Genomic DNA, 18,860 nt, shown 5'->3' with positions numbered 1-18,860 from the left:
CCCTTCATAAACTTTATCTCCTGGATGAATGAGAATGAATCCAACATATCCAGACTCTTCAAAGAAGAAAGCCCACGTTTCCCGCCTCCGTAGCTAGAGCAGGTTGCGTCGACACTGTCCCCAGATGCCCTCAGCCCGCCCAGGTCCACCCGAAGCAGCAATTGTCCCCATCACGGGCCCGCCCCCTCCTTTCTCTGCCTGCCAGCTTCCTCTGCGTCCTGCGAGCTGCTCCCCCTGCGTGGGAATTAATGTCCCTTCTCCCAAGAGCGGCACATGAGAGCTGGCGAGCGAGTGCCCGGCCTTCCTCTCTTGGGGTGGACAACAATGCTCAGACATGGTGCCCGTGGTCACTCCAAGGTCCCCTGTGGGATCGGACCTCGCCGCCCGCTGGAATGGCCCAGTCGCTGGTGCGTCTTCTCTCGGCCGCTCTCTTCCCTCCTCGATGACCCCCATTTCCTCCCTCGTGCTCCCCGATCATCGCTCCTGAGTCCTTGTTCCGGGGTTTGAGGAGCCCAAGCTCAAACTGTCACCGGCTCGTCCTCCACTGTGTCCAGCGTCTTGTTGGCTTGCTGCCACACACGCTCAGACACAAGCTCTCCCCACGCCGGACCATCCACGGCTCACTCTGAAACGAAGCAGGGTCTGCTGTCCAGCTCCAGGCCCCCTCTGTGGTCACTTCTCGAGAAATTTCTTAGATGGAAAGCCTTCCACATTTCTTTACAATCTGAACAGAAATTATACATTTTTCTGTATTCATCCTGTTTTCTTAATTTTTTGTATTTATGATGCTTTGACACGTTAGGGGTCTCGCTAGTCCTGGAGGGACTGTCTGTCCCAGGGTTGGCTAATGTCCAGAGAATGTGGATGGCTTGGATGCAAGAGTATCCTTCATAAACCAACCAACCAACCAACACAAAGCACATGCTTCCAACCACTGGACACAGAAGACGCCGGACACCGTGGAGGAGGAGCCGGTGACAGTTTGAGCTTGGGTTCCTCAAACCCCGGAACAAGGACTCAGGAGCGATGATCGGGGAGCACGAGGGAGGAAATGAGGGGTCGTCGAGGAGGGAAGAGAGCGGCCGAGAGAGGACGCACCAGCGACCGGGCTCTTCCAGTGGGCGGCGAGGTCCTTTCTCGAACTCTCATGCACGGAGCCCCCCGTGCTCAATGACCCCCGGGCCAGGCACCAGACACCTAGAGACCAGTTAAACGGCCAGAGTCCATACGATTATTTGAACTATGCAATCCTGTGCTCGCTCAAACCTGCCACCCGTCCGCCACCCATTCCTTCCTCTTTGAACCACAGCAGAGGCTCGGGCCATGCTCCCCGCTCCCTCTCTCTCTCTGCATCTTGGCTGTCCCTCTGCTTCCCATGTGGCCCCCGCCTCCTGGGAACGGTGAGTAGTAAACGCTTCTCTCTCAGGCAATGGTTTCCATGTCTGTCATCTTACCATACCCGCTACGATCAAGCATTCTCATCTTCCAGCTTCTCCTCACACCTGAGTTCCGGGGCACAGCGCTGCGGACGAGAGGGGAGACGCCAGGCACCAGCTAAACGTGGAGCGGGTTCACGTGTCCAAGCCTGGGCTTTCCTAATGTGGAAACAGAAATGATGGCACCTTCCTCGCAGAGGTGGGGTGTCAGACACAAGGACGCCGGGGACAAAGCAGGTGCTCCGGAACGTTGGTTTCTGTCTTCGTTTTATCATTACTTTGGGTACAAATTCTAGGTTCACGTGGCTTTGAGGTAGAGCCTGATAAAATCGTTAACTCCAGGTATAATCAAAGAGGTCTTGAATTGTGAATGAGAATGAATGAATGAGTGAATGAATGAATCTGTGGCTTTCCTGGTTCCTGTGAAAAACATCCTCATCTTAAGTCTTCTGCCTCAGTTTTCAGAGTCTGGTTTTGTGCACTGAATTCAAAGCACTAAGATGCTAAGTTCACTGCCAATTATTCAGCTCCTCTGATGATTCGTAAGGAAATAGATTATTATTTCATTAAGCTGAGAAAAGCACACGAGTATACAGAACTTACGGCTGGGCGAATCGGCAGAGGGGTTCACGGCAGAGCCTGCCACTTAAGGCTCACATCGACACCCCTCTCCTCGTCTTCCTTCCCTGTGGTGTTAATCTTACATAAGTGGTTATTAACACATTCGAGATTATTTCAACTAATTATGTTTGCTACATTGTTTCGAAAGATTATTCTACCATTTGCTAGCAATTAAACAGACTTTCGCGTTAAGGATGCCGCTCGAGGGTATGTAGAATGGGACTGTGGACATAGTAATTGAAATGAAGCTTCCGCTCGGAAGAAGTCTGTCTTTCAGAACTCCGGTGTCTCTGAAATGGCTATGTGAAAGGATGGACAACCATATGAAATAGTTATTTGGGTGACCGGAGGCTTCAAACTGTTTTCTTTCCATTAGAAAAGAATATTTTCCACCTTGCAAGGATAGTCCCACCAAGGACAACCAGAGGAGTTAGTGATAAGTATTTTTGCCAGCGGAGACTTACCGAGTGTGCACTGGGTTGAGGCAGTACACTGCTTCTGGAGGAGATATAAGATTCAACTGGGGAGGAAATATTTAAATATTTAACATGTGGCCAAAGATGGGCCTGGGCTGACCAGAAGGGACGTGAGCCTCAGACCGGAGTGGGCTTCTGGAGACCCATGTCTGGGCGAAGGATTACTGGGTGCTGGGGAAGTTTACACAGGGCATCGCTTCATGATCATTCAATTCGAAGTATAATTTCAAGAGTGTTTTTCTCTTGACCCATCGGTCATTTAGAGATGAATTGCTCGATTTCTAGGCTGTAGAGGATTTTCTACTGACTCCCAGCTTAATTTCACTATGGTCAGAAACGTCCTCTAAATTATCTTAATCATCTTAATTCTTGAAATTTGTTGAGTTTTCTTTGTGGAGCAGAATGTGATCAATATCAGTAACTGTTCTGTGCGCTTGAAAAAGAGATGTTATTTCTGCTGTCGACTGCAGTATTTTCTATGTACTCATTTGGGGCTTTTATTAGTTGTCCCGTCCAGATTTATATTTTCCTAATATTTATGTTCTCATTTATTCTTCATCGAGAGAATTCATTAAAGTTTCCCACCTCAATTATGGCTTGGTCTTCTTTCTTCTAGTTCTGTCCATCATGGATGCACACATTCTGATGTGACGGGGTACCTGCACATTTAGGATTGTGACATTTTCCTGATCGATTGACCCATTTAACATTATGAAATGTCCTAATTTCCAGTGACTTGTTGTCTGAGAGTTCACTTTGTATAATGTAACAATTCTCGCTGGAATTGTTAGTGTAGCTCAATGAGCTTGACTTTGGTTAACGTTTGCAATGGGGTAGCTTTTTCCTTGTCTGTCTGCTTTCAATGTTCATCAGTCCTTATGTTTCAGCTTTAACCCTCTTGCAAGCATCATCTAAGTCTTCTTCTTCCAGTCTGACGATCTTCATCTTTACCTTGCTTAAAGCGTCGAATCTACGTATATATCCACGATGGCTAATACTCGGTTTATATCTGCCATCTTACAACTTACTTTCAAATTGACGCAGTCATTTAATAGTCCTTGTTTGCGCGTCCTTGCGTTACTTAAGATTAGTCAAATATGTTATCAGTTCTCCCTTCATTCCCCCTAAAATTTTGTTAGCTAATAGACAATGAGTAGTACAGCATTTCAAGGCTGCTAAAATACTATGTAGAGGGAAATCTCAAATCGCATACAGAAAAGAACAAAAGTTGAAAAGTCAAAGATCTAAATTTCCATCTGAAAAAGATAAAAAAGGAAATTAAATTAAATTCAAAAAAAGCATAAGAAAGAAAAATAATAAAATATAAGAGCTGAATCAATCAACTAGGGGGAAGCACAATAGAGAAAAATTCATGCAGTTAAAAGTTGGTTATGAGCTGTCAGAAAAGATGACAGAATAAGAAACTCTAAAAATAAATTCTTTTTTTAAAAAAAAAGACAATGGAAACACTGGCAAAACTGTCAATATCAACTTTTTAGAACTCTGAAAACTAACCAAAAGCCTGTAAAAATCAGGGGAATGCTTTATCAAGAAAAAACACCCGTATCTCAGTAAGGAGAGCAACCTTTGTGGTGTTTTAACTTTCCCTGGCCCCATCTCCTCCTCCTCAGTTCAAACCAATGCTGAGAAAAATAGTTCATAAGCTGGTACAGGTCCCAGTACCAGGGAGAGCAGAACATCCCTCCTTCACAAAGAGCTGTGGGTGTTTCTTTTTAAACCTCCCTGATGGCTCCCTGGATGACTGGCTTAAAACATACGTAATTGTAACATATATAACAATAATAGCACAAAAAGAAGGAAGTGAGAATAGTTATAGAAAGGTAAAATTTCCATATCTCGCTGGAATTGTTAGCATAAATTTGAAGCTCATTTTGATAAGTTAAGATGTATATAATAAGCCCCAAGACAACCACTAAAAAAGCCTCTCAAAAACATAGTAAAAAATTTTTTAAATAAAGGACAATGTTACAGTAGAAAATATTCCCTTAACACAAAAGAAAGAAGTAAACGAATAGAGTAATAAAAAGACATGAGGCACAAAAATAAAATGGAAGTGGTAGACAAAAATTCAACTATACCAATAAGAATATTAGAAGTGAATGAATTAAACAATGCGATCGAAGGACAGAGATTGTCAGGCTGCATAAAAATAAAGATCTAATGATACATCGTCTAAAGAAGACGCACATTGGAATCAAAGATACAAATAGATTAAAAAGAGGGTGAAAAATTTGAGACATGCAAACAGCAACAATAAGAAAGCGGAAGTGGCTATTCTGATATCAGTCAAAATTAAAACAAAAATATTACTAGATAGAAAAAGGGATATTTTAAAAAGATAAAAGGGTGAAGACTTTAGGAAGATATAGCAACTATAGACATATATGCACCTAACAACTGAGTCCCACTAGACATACGACGAACAGAACTAAAGAGAGAAATAGACAAATCAAAGATAGTTGGAAACTTCATATCCTACTTTCAACAGCGAATCAACTAGAAGGTCAGCAAGGAGGTGAAAGAATTGAACAACACTATTTGCCCACTAGACCTGACGATATTATAGAACACTCTACCTGACAACAGAATACGTAATCTACTCAGCAGCACATCGAACATTATCCAGGATAGATCATATGCATGGCCATAAAGCAAGAATCGACATATTTAAAAGATTGAAATTATACCAGATTTGTCTACTGATTGCAATGGAATATCATTAGAAATTAAGAACAGAAAGAAATTTGAAGATTCACAAATGTGTGGAAATTAAAGAACACAGAAAAAGCAAGATTGGTTTAATAGCCAAAAACCAATTAATGTAATAGTTCATGGAAGTAAACTAAAGGAAATAAACCACATAATTTCAATAGACACAGAAAATCATTTGACAAAATTCAACACTCTTTTATGATCAAAACAAAACAAAAACAAACTCAATACGCTACAAATAGGAGGGAATTTCTTCAACATGAAAAAAGACATTTTTTAAAAATTTGTGTTAACAGCATACGTATTAATGAAAGACTGCTTTTCCTAAAGATCAAGAACCAGACAAAGATTCAACTCATCACTTCTGTTCGCTTTGTACTGGGGGTTTAACCAGGAAAATTAGGCAATAAAAAGAAATAAATGGCACCCAGATTGGAAAAGAAGTAAAATAATCATCTCTATTTGCAAATGATATGATCTTGTATATAGAAAATCCTAAGGCATACACTGAAAATTTATTGGAACTAATAAGTGAATTCAGCAAAGCCGCAGAATGTCAGACAATCAATATACAAAAATCAATTGTATTTTATACAATAACAATAAAAATATCAAAAATTTAATTAAAAAAACAATTTTACGTACAGTAACATCAAAAAGAATAAAATGCTTCAGAATAAGTACATGAAATGAGGAAATTATACTCCTAAAACTTCAAAACAATGTTAAAAGAAATGAAAGATCTAAATAAATGGGAAGAACGTCATGTTCACAAATCGAAAGGCTCAAGCTTGTTACAATGGCAATACTTCCCTAAGTGATCTACAGAGTCAATAAAATTCTTATCAAAATTTCAGCAGATTCCTTTGCAGAAATCGACAAGCCGATCATAAAATTCATGTGGAAATTCACGGGGCTCACAATAGCCAAACCATCTTGAAAAAGTGGAACAAAGTTAAAGGACTCACATTTCCTGATTCCAAAACTTGCTACGACGAAGCTGCAGTTATCAAGGCGGCATGACGCTGGCATAATAATGGACGTGGAGTTCGGTGGAATAAAACGGGGAACCCAAAAATGAACCTTCGTATCTTCTGCCAATTTCTTTTTTAACAATAATGTCGAGACAAATCAATGGGGAAAGAATGATCTTCTTAATAAATTTTACAGAGACCACTGGATTTCCACAGGCAAAAAAAAAAAAAAAAAAAATGAGAGTTGGACCTCTACCTCACACCATGTACAGAAGTAAACTCAAAATAGACTAAGATCCTACATGTAAGAGCTAAAATGACAAAAGTTTAGAAGAAAAGATAAATGTCAGTCTTTACGACTGTGGATTAGACAATATTTTTAGATATGCAACAAATGGAAAATATAAGCGACAAATGAATAAAATAGATAAAATAAACTTTGTCGAAACTCAAAACCCTTGTCCTTCAAAGAACACAATTAGGTGAAAAGACGACTCATGGAACAGGAGAAAAAAAATTTCAGGTCAGTTATCTGGTAACGGATAAGCATTTTGGATTTTACTTGAGTCCTGTGCTCCTGAAAACCAGCGACGGTTAACAAATCCCCCACCCTTTGTTTTCCACGGTCCGGCTTACGGCATAGAGTCCTCCTTCTCCACCTGACTTAGATGGGACTCAAAGATGTCCCCTCTGTCTACCAGGCTGGACGAGGCCAGACACAGACCCTCAAAACCCCGTTCTTTGTTTTGTAAATCATTGGACTGTTTGTCCACTGAACGATCTGAACATAATGTCTGCCAACTCGACCAAGTTTTAGTTAGGCTTCTCTTCTTTCCAGAATCTGCTAGACCTGGACCCACCTTCTTGTTAAACCAGCATTGAAAGACAGAATAATGCCTCTTGAGAGCTGGCTCACCGCAGAGGAAAACACTTCAAGCTCAACTGTTTGATCAAACCACTCGCTCGTCCCAATCTCCAGGCCCAGTTCCTTCTGCCCTTGCTCACTCCTCCTTATAAAATAAAACCCCTTTCTGCCTGAGGTGCTTTAAGATTTTATAGTCGGAGGATTTTTTTCCTATCGTAATATCTCCCTTCCCCTTATTGTAAGATTAATAAAGTCGTTCACCACTGAAGTCCAGACTTGCATTTTTTCATTGATGAGTATTTCGATCCAGAACATACATAGAATTTATACAACTTAATAATAAAAATAACCCAATCAAAAAATGGCCAAAGGGGGGAAAAAATGTTCAAAGAGTCTGAATGGATATTTCTCCAAAGAAGTTATAAAAATGGCCAAAAGCATGTAAAAAGATGCTTTGCATCATTAGTCATTAGGGAAATACAAATGAAAACCATAATGAGATACTAGTTTACACCTTCTAGGATAGCTAGAATCAAAAAATTAGGTAATTGCAAGTGTTTCTGAGGAAGTGAGAAAAGCCAAGCCCTCGTGCGCCGCTGGTGGGGACGTTAAACAGTGCAGTCGTTGTGGAAAACAGTCTGGCTGTTTCTCAGAAAGGTAAACAGAGTTACCATGTGAACCAGCGATTCCACTCCTGTGTACATAAAGAAAACATATGTCACACGGTAACAAAAAATGTTCGTGGCAGCATTACTCGTAACAGCTAAAAAAAAAAATTGAACCAACCCAAATGTTCACCAACTGATGAATGAGTAAATTCAACCTGGTGTTCTCATACAATGGACTATTGTTCACCCATTAAAAGAAGCGAAGCCCTGATACACACTCCAGGATAAATCAACCTTGAAAACATTACGTGATGCTAAGTGAAAGAATCAGTCACAAAGGAACACATGCTGTACGATTTGAATTATATGAACTTTCCAGAACTTTCCAGGCAATCTATAGGGACAGAAAGACTAGTAGTTGCCTAAGGCTTGGGGGGATAGGGTGGGGATGGGACGAGATGAAAAAAATTGAAGAAAGGGGAGGGACTTCTGTGTGTACAGGTTTCTTTCTGCGATGATGAAAATGTTCTAAAATTGATTATACCGACGGTCGTACAACTGGGAATATACAAAAAAATGAATTGTACACTTTAAATAAATTTTATAGAATGTGAACCATATCTCGATAAAGCTTTTATAAGAATAATAAAAAATAAATAAAATAAATAAAAGGATAAAGGAAATTCTGTACTATGCAGACAATCAAAGGGGGCGAAAAAGCCGGAATGGCAAATTAATATCAGACAAAGTAAACTTCAAAAGAAGAACTAATAACAGAAATAAATACAGACATTAAGGAATGATAAAAGGGCTCGTTTACTAAGAAGCGTACAATCTTAAATGTATATGTACCTAACAACAAAGCTTCAAAACGCCAAAAGCAAAAACTGGACGGATGACGGAACAAGTCCGTAAATAAATTTGGAAACTTCAACACTTTCCCCTAGAACTGCTAGTGAAGTGTGAATTTTTTCTTCTCATTTCTTATCTCAGGGGAAAGCTTTCGCATTTCACCACTAAGCATAATGTTTGTAGTAGACGGCGTTTATCAGATGAAGGGATTTCCATTATTTTTTTGCCGTCAGCTGAGAGCTTCTTGTGAATGGGTGTCAAATATGCCAAGTGCTTTTTCTGCAACAGTTGAAGGGAAAATACGATTTTTCGTTCCTTTCTGTAAATGTGGTAAATTTTATTGATTGTTTAATGCTGCGTTCGTAGAATAAAACCCGGTGGGTGGCGATGTATTATCTTTTTAAAAATACATTTCTAAAGTCATGTATTCAGTTTAGAGTTTTTCCATTTATGTTCATACGCGATAAGCCTATAACTTTTGTTTCTTTAAACGTTCTTGTCGGGTCTGTTGCCAAAGCCATACATACTGGCCTTGTGCAGAAAACGGGGATGTATTCTTGCTTTTTCAATTGTCTGAAAGAGTTTGCATAAGATCGGCGTTATTGTTTCTTTAAGTATTTGGAAGAATTCACCGGTGAAGCCAAATGTGGCTAGGCTAGTCTTTGTGAGAAGACTTTGAACAATCAGTTAAATTCCTTTAATTGACATAGGAGCAGCAGGAAAACATCATTTTTTTTTTCAATAAACAGGGCTCTCAGTCAAGTTGACATTATGTGGAACAAAATGCGTTTTAACCTTACCTCGCACCATGCCGAAAACTCAACTTCAAGAGTCTTAAATGTCCAAGGAAAAATGGTGAATCTTTAAATAAAAAATAAAATAAAATAACATCCTTATAAACTTGCAATACTCAAAGGTCTCCTAAATAGGAGACCAAAAGCACGAAGCGTATTGAGAAAATTCGACAAATTATACAGTTTTAAGGCTAAGAATATCTGTTCAACAAAAGATACCATTTAAAGTGTAGTAAACAGTCACAGATGGGAGTAGGTATGTGTAATGCACATATCTCTTGAAGGATTCGTGTCCAGAGTAAATAACCGACTTCTACAAATCAATCAGAAAATCAGACAACCCAATAGAGAAACAAGCACTAGGCACACCCAGGGGATAGTCACATGTGCGAGAAACACGCAAGGGCCCTCGAACTCACTTGTCAACGGGGAATTGCAAATGCAAACCACGAGTGTGTCACGACGCCTGCTAGGGTGGCTAAAATAACAAACAAACGGACAAAACGAGTCTCAAGGAAAACGTGGCACAGCCAGATCTCACACACGAACTTAGCTATACCTGTCTTTAGAAAAATAAATATTAAAATAATAGACCGTCGCTTGCCCGTTTCTCAAAATTTTTAATTTGTGCAAGCACTTTGGGAAACGCTTTGTCAGTACGTGCTCAAACTGAGTGCGCAGTTGATCTTTCTCATTTGCAGAGCCCGTGCTTGTGAATTCGCATACTAACGAAAATTTATTTGTAACCCCCAAATCAATACGCGTGACACATCCACTGTCATTTGCGGACACGTGCAGGGCAGCTGAGGTCGGACGAGACGTCGCTCTGCCACCCCGTTTCGGCTGGAGTACTGGAAACCAGTGCGCTATTTAGTGTCGTGTTTTTCACATTTGAGGAGCATTTTGTGGGTGTCTTTGCTATAAAAATGCTCCAAGTACAGGGCTGACGTGCTCCCACGTTTCTAAGCACAAGAAAGTTGTGTTGTATATTCTGGAAAAAAAAAATACATGCGTTGGGTCAGCTTCATTCAGGTGCAGACAACAGCGTGATTGGCGGTGAGTTTGATGAGCCAGCGGTACGAATTCAATGAGGCGTTTTTAAACGGCAACCCACAAAAGACAAGGTTATATATTGATCAGTGGATGAGAATGTTTTAACAAGGGGCTCACAGGGACCTGACCTCGTATTTCCTGTAGGGACAACGGCTCAGTGTTTGCCAGTTTAGAGTCTGCGGTTACTCTACGGGACACGATATTGCAAATAACGAGAGTCGACTGTATGTCCCAACGATGCCCCTCTTGGTCATGGACCTGAAACGTACATACGCATGTTCCCCAAAGACACACGCACGAATGATCACGGCAGCATTATGTGCAATCCCCCCAACCTGAGAATTTCTCCCAGAAGTTCAAAAATAAGGTAAAACTAACCTATGGTGTTAGAAGTCAAAACTGTCTCCCACAGGTAGGATGGGGAAGAAGGTCCTTTCACGGACGCTGATAACGTTCTGGTTAATGACGGGGAGCTGGCTGCGTGGTGTGTCGCATGTCTGGACACTTCCCGATGAGTAGGTCAGCGATCGAAGTGGGCGTTGTCCTCCTCCCAATACAGAGAGAATTAGGAGCCCTCAGCTTCGGGCACTGTTTTGCCCCCGGGGCTGTTTCTGACATTGCCCCGCAGTCCACGCAGTCCGTGTGAGCGGTGGTGCTGTCCATGGTCCCCAGGAAACGTCCTCCTGAGGCCACATCGTGCCTGGAGCTGGCTGCCCAGATTCCTCGGTTCCTGATTCGGGTGGCTCTTGGGAATGCCTGCTCAGCCTACAGACGTCAATTACAGTCGCACACCTCGGCCGGCGGAGGTGGATTTTTCGCTGAGAATCATGGGCCGGGGGAGCGGAGCGAGACATCTGTGTCGTCTTTTCGAAGATCTAACAACTGTCCGTGTTGAATTTCTCGTTCCCGGTAGGTTTTATGAGACGGTGCATCGCATCTCATTATAGAGGCTTTTATAGTGTGTGATAAATAATATACCAACGGCGACCCTTGGCTTCTTCACGGATTAAACATGGGGGGAGGAGGGGCCGGGAGGTGCAGATAGTGACACCCATCCAAGGACCAGAGACGGAAGAGCGATGAGATGGCCCTTCGTCCTCCCGGACAGCTCTAGGGACGTCACGGGCTGTTCAGATGCGTGAGGACAGATGCCCGTGGCATGTCGACATCGCTTCCTGCTGCACGGTGACTCTCGGGGACTGTGCGTGGGTGCAGGCTCTCCTGGCGCAGGAACCTGTCTGTCTCTCAGCAGCGCACGTCCAGGGCCACGAACAGCTCCGACATGGGTGAGGCGCTCCGTCCACCACTGCTCGATGGCCACTCTCCAAGGAGGGACTCGGCACGATAAGCTCTCCCACCCAAGGGGACCGCCGACACCCCGCCGGGAAGGCAGTCACACAGACTCGGGAACGGGCGACGTGCCCAGGTATCCGGTTCCCCCGTGTGACAGACGCCAGCTCATGAACGTGAGTGTGATGAGTCGTAAAAGTAGGCGCCCTTGCTCGCTCAGAGTCGGAATCAAGCATCTCAGTGTCTTTCGTGGATGTTCACGTTGCTCTCTGTTCGGACCAGGCCCCCATCCCTGTACATCTACCTATAATTGGGAAAGTGTCTGGTACTACCCAAAACAGATATATTGAAGATGTCCATCAAAATCCAGCAGTCTGGAACGGAACCGCTAGTGTGGATCAACGCGCTTTGCCAGTTGGCTTGTTAATTCACCCGCCCTGGCTGGGAGCTAGCTGTTCGCCAGCAAAGATGATCAATGTTAATATTGTGTAAATACAACATGCTGCTTGCCAGGCTGTCAGTTGCCACTTTGACGCAATAATTACCCCTAGCGAGGGCATTACCCTACAACTGGAGGTCAGGAGAGAGAGACACATGCCAGAAGGGACCCCGAAGCTATAGAAAAGGACACCGAGCTGACTCAGAAGACCTGTCCTACGCACGACCATTTCTCCGTGTGATTTTTCACGAGAAACATGCTCTCGATCGGCTGTCTGGTTGTAAAAGGTAAATAGTTCCATGGCTACTGGGCGCATGAATTTGATTGAAGGGGAAAAAATAAAACAAATCATCTCTTTAAGCCAAAGGCAAAACAAAACAATTACGTCTACGAAGGTGGGATCGAGAAAAAGTAACACTTCGAAATGAGGCACAGCAGAGTGCAACGGGTCCTTCCAATGTCATTTGGGGGCGGCGCCGAGCAGCCTCCCCCAAAGAGATTTAATTATGTCTCGCTGTCCAACCCCGTAGCCACCAGACACTTATGGCCATTGAAATTAAATTTTAATTAATCAAACTCATTAATTTGATAATTAACATTTAATTTCCAAGTCACGCCGGCCACGTGTCGAGAGCCGCATCGACTGGTGCGGCTGACGGCCGCCATATTGTGCAACATGGAACTTTTCCAGTGACACAGAAAAGTCTGGCGGACGATGCCGAGTTCAAGCAAACGGATGTGTTTGGTTTCGCTCGGCGCCTGTGAAGCCACGTGTTAAAGCGTAGATTCCTACTGTGTATTTCCAGCCTCCAAGGTCATGATCTCAGACATGAACTGGATTCGTTTCTAACTTTTCCCGTTGGCCTGTAACACTCCCGTTCGTTAAATGCTCTTTGAAACGGCCTCGCCATCCTCAGCGATGAATGTGTCAAATCGAGTCTTTAGCACGTGTGTGTTTCAATTTCTCGAAGACTTCTATATCAACTATTGAGAGATCGACAATTTCGTAGGCCAGGGCAAGCATAAACGCAGAAGGAGCCGCGGTATTTTTAGGGCAGGAAGCTTCCACAGGTCCTGGCACGAACCCCGGTGGCCAAGGCATGGATTCACACTGAAAGGCAAAAGGGCTTTCACTCACACCTGCCCGGGGACGTGGGAGCAGAAATGCCAGCTACACCCTCCCCATCAGGGTCCCATCCATAAAGCACCCCCTGCCCTCTCTGGCAATTCCAGAATTCACGGCCTATCAATATCCCTCGAGCGATCCGTGCCCTAATTTACAACGACAGGACATTGGCTATGCACATTCAAAGCATGCGGCCGCATCTCTCTACACACCGAGACGCCGATTAATTTCGAACCTTTGCTCCAACGAGCCACCCTGATTTACGCAGAAACTCGGTATGTCCGGAAGGGCGGTGGGCTTCAGGAAGAAGTCGATGGGGGACTCGGCCGCCCCCCGGTTTTAAGAATGTAGTAGCCTCGTTCGCAATCCTCTGGGGAGGGCTCCGTAGATGCTGCTTTCTGTTGTCGACGTTACTGTTACTCTCTCCAGAACCTCAGCTGAGAGCTTTCCCGGCAGATCACGCTAAAGATCGTCAAGATGCCCGTGACCTTGGAAGCGCCCCAAAGCCTGCCACGCCCAGCTCGTAGCCATCCAGCTTCGGCTCGGTCGCCGGCACAGCGTGTCAGCAACGACTTACAACGGGACAGGCTCCTGCGCCCACGTGCCGTGCATCTCTCGTGCTTCCCACGTTTTATTGTCTCTCGCACAGATTCTCTGGGACGAGTCTTAACAGACAAGGGAAATGAGATTTTGCGCCAAGTCACAGCCAGGAAGTGTCTGATCGGGGTTCACCCGGGTCACCCAGTCCCTGTCAATAAAAAGCCAATGGGGACTTAGTTTGGGAGAGACTCTGTTTTGGAAGGATTCTTGCGATGGGGGGACCGTTCCAACCCCGCGATCTGCGGGCGTCTCGAAGGTCAGCCAGGTAAAGGTTTTCTTCCATGACAAGATAAGGGAAAAGGGTTGTGAGGGGGCTTCGAGGGACAGTCAGTCAGATGCGGCTTTTGCCCTGAGCCCAGCCCGTTTTCAGGACGGGCCCTGGGCTGGCTCAGGCTGCGTCAAGGAGGCCCAGGCCCAGGGCTCTGGGCATGGAGGGGACAGAAGCCTGGCCGCCACTGCGCCCACGAGCACTTTGTCCTTATTGGTCGGCGGGACAGGCCTTTCCGCAAATCACTCGTGAGGCAGAGCAGGAATCAGGAGGGTCTGCGTCAGGCCTCGTCAGAGGTAAGCAAGGGAGATGTGGGTGAGTGTCACCTACGTCGCAGGGCAAGGGGGTCCCTTGCAGTAGTAGGCCATTCCCAGGAGCGCAGAAGGTGGGGGTGGGGTGCGTCTCTCGAGCGGTCACGGTTCAGCAGGAACGGGGGGCTCGGCTCACCTGCATGCCTTTATCATGGTCCACCCCGATCCTGAGACCGCCCCGAACATGTCCATTTCACAGAGAAGGAGGACGAGGTCCGCACATTTGCACGAAGTCACCCCACTAGGACGCGGATTTGGGTCCCGGCCTGCCAGACGCTCGAGTCAGCACCGTTGATGTCGTGAACCGTGCGTCCGGAAGGCGAGCAGGTCGGGCAGGAGCAGGGGCAGGTGTGGCCGGGGCGGCCCTTCGCCCCCGCCCAGCCCCTCCCCCCTCTGCCAGCACCTGCGTTTCCAGGGACTTTTTTCCCATCTCAGTCCCGATTGTCCTCCTCGGGCTGCCTCTCCCCTCAAAGCCACAGTGGCATCTCCGAGCTGCCCGGGGCCTCGCTGCACCCGACTTGCTGTATCAACTGGGACAAACGTCACTACGAGAAAGCGCCACCAAGGCAGGTGTGGGCGGCGCCTCCAGAAACACACCTGTCACGGCCCATTCGCTGCCAGAACGTCAAGTCTGAAGGCACTTCGAGTGCCATCGTGGCCTCTGCCACATGCGAAAGCCGTCATTCGACACTGTGGCAGAGCGCGGTCCGGGCCCCTCCTCCTGAACCTACGGCGGGGAAAGATGCCAGGCTGGCACGGGGCCACAGGGGGAGGGCGCCATCGTGAGCATCCTGGAGTCACGGCCTCGAGTTCGCCGATGCTTGGTCCCCAGGGAACGGAGGGGACAAGCCTGGAGGAAGTGAGCAGCCTGCAGGAAATCCCTCAGTCACGCCTGGTGGCCGTCCGCCCGAGGGCACTCGGGAAGGGTCCTGTCTCCACTTGGACCTTTCACGGCTTCGCGTGAAACCGGGTCACCCAGGCTTGAGTCTCTTCCCCCATAATGAGGAAGAAATTGTTCTTCCTTCTGCGTTCTGTGTTCTCAGCTGGGCTCCGTTAATGAGCCTGGCGATGACAGATTAGCGAGAGAGATGGAAGTTTGTCAACGTGCCTCGTGCGTGCAGCTGGGGCAGCCCGCGGAGGGCGGGCCCAGCGGAGCGGTTCAAACTTGGCCTCAAACGCCGACCGAGGAAGCGTCTGGGGCTTTGGGCAGGGTCGTTGGTGGGGTTCGTTTGCACGCAGAGTTGGCCCGTTTTTCACAGGACGAGGATGTTAGGGGAGGGGAGCCATCTCTGCAAATGCAAAATTCCTTTAAAAGAAGAAAACTCCCGTGTTCTGTTATTAGAGCTTTTTTTTGTATCTGCTGGTTCTCAACGGCCTTCGGCTCAAAATAACCCAGACGCCAAGAATGTGTGTTTGGGGTCAGGTACCCTGGTCCCCGCCCATCACGAAACCTAAGGCAATTTCATTATGGGGTGAGCTGCATCCTCCAGAGAAAAGGAACCTCCAGCACCTCAGAGTGCGACCTGACGTGGGGTCAGGGCCTTTACAGAGGTCATCAGGTCAGAATGAGGTCCCTAGGGTGGGCCCTCATCCGAGATGACCCGTGTCCTGATCCGAAGGGAACATTTGGACACAGAGGGACACACGGGTCAAGGTGAAGGCAAAGGCTGGAGATTCTGCCAGTGGCCGAGGAACACTACGAGGGTCGCGAACCTCCAGGCGCTGGGGACGGGGACAGAGTCCCCCTCGCAGCCTCAGGAGGGACAGCCCTGCCGACGCGGGGGTCTCGGACCCCAGGCTCCGGGACTGTGAGAGAAGCCGCCGATGTCAGCCCAGCAAGCGGGCGAGAGCTCACAGAGAGGCCGACAGAGAGAAGGCGGACAACCGCGCCCGAGCGAGTAGCCGCACGTAACGACAAAAGCCTTTCCCTCGACACGGGCATCATCGCTAGTGGAGGAAAAGGTGCCTGGGTGACCGGCATCCGGGGTCTGGGGCTCTGGTCCCACGGACCGACACGCTCAGGCCAAGGCCCGACCAGAACGTGGACGGCACCAGCCAAACCTGCTTGACGTGAGCCACGATCGCAGTGACCGAAACGTCATCCTGCCTCCCTTGGGACTTTTCCCTTGCCGTAAGTGGCTAACGAAATCAGGCGTGATGGACAACCTGGCTTACTTATTTTCAGAGCACCCTCTTCTTTAGCCTGTCTTAGCCCTGATTTAAATAATCACCTTCCGTTCCTTAGTTAAAACGGTGACCCATGGCACAGAAACGACGGCCACTCCAGAGGCCACCTCCACCGCTTTTCCAGATAACGACGCCTTATCTGCTTCCTGAGGACGAGGGGCGCAAGGTCCCCGGAGACACCCCTCCTCTGGCCTTCAGCTCCTGTCTGTGGCGGACAGAGCCGCGTCTTGGGGGGTCACCCGGCTTCATTTGCAGCCCGTTGAGATTCAAACGGCAACTTCCCGCTGCTTCTCGCAGCTTCCTCGGATGTAACAGCTGGTTGCTGTAAATACAGGTCCCGTCACAGGGGTTTGACAAAGGCTTTGCTTGCCTGGAGAGGGGCACCCTCTGACCCACACCCCTCCCTTCCTCCTGCAACACGCCCCGCTGATGAGGGGTTTCGTGGCCTGCAGGGGTTGGGTTAGAGCACGCAGAGGGGCGTGTCTTCCCAGACGGTTTCGGAGCTTCTGCGAGGCTCATCCTGCATCCGAGAGCTCCATGTGGACGCTGTTCACGCAAGGGCCTTGGCCCCGAGGAAGGCCAGCGTGGGCCATCCAGATGCCCAGGGCTTTCGGGTGCGGTCTGAGCTCTACAGACCCTTCTTCACTGCCCTCTCGTCACCCATCGGGACACTTGTGGCCTTTCCAGGATGGGAGCATACAGAACCGCAACCAAAATATTTAGTCCTGTGACCTGTCTGCAGGCTATCGGGAATGAAATGCCATTGGTACAGTTAACAGGAAATGCTAGAATAGACGGATTTGTCATCGGAAACCCAGAGAGACACGGAGGGCTTCGGAATGACTGTGACCGGAAGGAAACTAAGGTCCACACTATGTGGGACATCCCAGATGCCCAGAGCTGCCCCGCGAGAAGTGTCATGGGACGGAGAGGGGTTCTGCCCCTGCCTCTGTCCATCTCTTTTGTCCCCACCCCCGTGGCTGGCCGAGGAGCATCACACTCATCCTGGCACAGCTCGGGGAGCACACACACCCCTCCATCCTCACCTCGCCTGTGTTTGCCCTGCCGGAGCTCACGCGTGCGACCCCTCCATGCCACACGGGCACCCGCACGGGACGCCTGCCCTGCTTAGACGGCTGAGCTTGCTGATAGCCTTATATTCTGTTTTCTCTTAAATTTCAAATTCTGTTTCAGTCAGTAAAGGACAATAAAAAAATGTGGGATGAGTTTGGAGGATGAGTTTGGCGGTCATCTGGGCTTTTTGTATTTGGTTCCTCCCCTGTTGTCTTCCCCTAAGAGGCAGGAAAGGAAGAAGGAAGGAAGAAGGGGAAAGAAAGAAAGAGAGAGGGTGAGAGAGAAGAGAGAGAGAGAGAGAGAGAGAGGAGGAGGGAGGGAGGAGGGGAGGGAGGAAGGGGAAGGGAAGGAAGGAAGGAAGGAAGGAAGGAAGGAAGGAAGGAAGGAAGGGAAGGAAGGAAGGAAGAAGGAAGGGAAAAAGAGAAAGAGAGAGGAGAGGGAGGGGAGAGAGAGAGAGAGAGAGAGAGAGACGGAGGGAGGAAGAAGGGAGGGAAAGGGAGGCCCCGTGCCAGGATTCTGGGTCCGGGCAGACTAGGAGCCAGGCGTCCAGTCACTCTTGGTTAATTTCGCTGGGCCCTTTGAAGCAGTGCCGGCTCCGGAGGTGGGGAGAGATAGCAGGAAAGTTAATATTTTATCAACTTCCTCGCACATTCTCATTAATTCCAGATTAATTTAGATCAAAAATATCTGCCTCCTAATAGGAGATGATTTAACTTCCCACGATTTCCGGCAAGTCAGTTCTCGTCTGTGTTTAAGAACGTGCAGCGCGCTCTGAAAGCCCGTTTCACTGCTTCGTGCCGACTGGGTGGGACCGTCTGCCGCTCCTCTAGGGAGATGCAGCCCTCGTAACCGTGACCCAAAGAACGCCCCGGACACAGCCAGCTGCAAATGCTGTGGAGAAGCAGGCTGCGCTCATGCAGGGTCCAGCCCACGCGCTCACACGCCCCTCCTCCGCGGAGAAGCCTGACGTCCATATGTCGGCACCATCGGAAATGCGGAGACCGCCATATGTCACCAAAGATGGCACCAGGCTGCCCTTGGCCGAGTTCCCGACGCTGGCTGGCGATGCATTTCCCAAGCACAGGCATGTTCGAGTCGACAGCTGAGAAGTCGGATGACAGGCTGTGATGCCATCAAAGGATCCAAGTGTCGA

The sequence above is a fragment of the Pteropus medius genome, unplaced genomic scaffold (assembly GCF_902729225.1).
Source record: "Pteropus medius unplaced genomic scaffold, Ma_sr-lr_union100, whole genome shotgun sequence".
NCBI lineage: Eukaryota > Metazoa > Chordata > Mammalia > Chiroptera > Pteropodidae > Pteropus > Pteropus medius.
This window is presented reverse-complemented; position numbering follows the sequence as displayed.